Raw genomic sequence first — 2,124 nt, 5'->3', positions numbered from 1 at the left:
CACAACAAAACGTTGCACTGTCCTGCACCATCCTCACAATTGTTCCCATGCTTGAATTCATTGTTGCAGCCACTGTGTCCTTGAGGCTCTGCCTCTTTTTCACAGCCTCTCTCCTTTATCCAGCATAATGTCCTCTCCAGGGTTTGGTCTCTCCTGACAATATGTCCAAAGTATGTAAGAAGTCTCCCCCAGGAACTCTCATCCACTGCTGGTGGGCCTGTAAGTACGTACAGCCACTATGGAAATCGATCTAGCGATATCTAAAACAGATGGAAATAGAGTTACCATACGACCCAGCAATCCCCCTATTGGGCATATACCCAGAAGAGGCAAGAAACAAACCATAGCCAGACATCTGTGCTCCAATGTTCATTGCGGCACAGTTCACACTTGCAAGGAGTTGGAAACAACCCAAATTTCCATCACCGGACAAGTGGATTAAAAAGCTGTGGTATATACATACAATGGAGTACGACACATCGCTAAAAGGCAGTAATGAACATATGAAGCACATTGCTGCATGGGAAGAACTGGAGGATATCATGCTAAGTGAAGTAAGTCAAGCACAAAAGGACAAGTACAAGATGAGTCCACTAAGGTAAGCTTTAAAAAACAAAGAAAGAAAGAAAAGGGGGCATAGGGGAAAAGCTACTGTATACAAACCTTCCTGGGGTGAAGACCAGGTAATATGGCAGGGACCAGACCAAATACAGGGATACACATAGTAGACAACTAAAAAGGGGTTGGGGTAAGGAAAATAATAATAATAATAAAGAAATGGGTAGCGGGGGATCAGAGCACTAACCCACCCAAGGGGAGGGTATTTTTAATATCTCCAGAGGGAAAGAGGGACCAAAATTCAACCTAGTGCTCCAAAATGTGAATGCAACATGCCAGCGTTGACTAGGGAACCAGTGGAGAGGTCTGAGGGGCTGGACCCAATCCCAACTACTATGTGGACACCCTCCACTCCCCCCAGAAGAATATATTTCAAAGGATGGCACTGCATATGCAGCTCCGGGAGATTAACATATCTGAGCAGAGCACACGGGAGCATATGAAGGGGGAGGAGGAGTGAGTGGAACACATCCTGACCCACCAGGCCGTGAGGACGTTGTTCCCAGTTAGAGCAGCCAGTCCACAGGGAGGACCACATGGCCGGCCCCACTATGAGACAAGACGCCCCTCACTGACCCATAGCCCTACATGGCACAACACCAGATATACAGTGTAGGAATTGCACCAGATCTGATCCTGCCATACTGAGGCAAAACACTAAGGGGGTGCAACAGAACAGCAAGGGAATGGAGCGGTGAGTTCCCCAGGGAATGTTGAAGGGGGACTTTGGGGCCAGGGCAGGGTGTCCCAACAGACTGGACTGGAAAACAATACTAAAGGCCAAAAACAATCCTTGAACTAACTACAAGCTTTTCTTTCTTGTTGTGTTGCGTTTTGTATTTTGTCATTGGTCTGTTGTTTTCTTGTATATTGTTGCTTGGTTTTGCTCTGTCTTGTTTTTGTGTATGTTGTTATCTCCGCAGGTCTGTCTAAATAAGATAGACTGGATGAACAATCTGGAGCAGAAAACAACGGGACCAACAGTTCCGGGGGACACATGTGAGAGGGGGAGGTGGGGGGAAAGGTAGTGATGTTAACAAACCCAGGGACAAGGAAACAACAAGCGATCCAAATCAGTGGTGAGGAGGGTGTGGGTGGCCTGGTAGGGCACAATCAAAGGTAATGTAACCAAGAGGAACTGCTGACACCCTGGTGGGGACTGAGCATGAGAGTGGGACAGGAGGAAAGTCAAAGGAAATAGAGGAAAGAGCTGGGAGGCAAAGGGCATTTATAGAGGTCTAGATAAAGGCATGTATATATACAAATATGTTTATATATGAGTATGAGGAAATAGATCTAGCTGCAGATATTTATAGGTTTCGTATTAAGGTAACAGAAGGACATTGGGCCTCCACTCAAGTACTCCCTCAATGCAAGAATACTTTCTTCTATTAAATTGGCATTCTATGGTGCTCACCTTCCCGACACTACCACTGAAGACAAAGCGGGTGAATAAGCAAATGTGGTGAAGAAAGCTGATGGTGCCCGGCTATCAAAAGATATAGC

This window comes from Tenrec ecaudatus, chromosome X (assembly GCF_050624435.1).
Source record: "Tenrec ecaudatus isolate mTenEca1 chromosome X, mTenEca1.hap1, whole genome shotgun sequence".
NCBI lineage: Eukaryota > Metazoa > Chordata > Mammalia > Afrosoricida > Tenrecidae > Tenrec > Tenrec ecaudatus.
The sequence above is the reverse complement of the archived record's forward strand: the minus strand, read 5'-3'. Positions refer to the sequence as shown.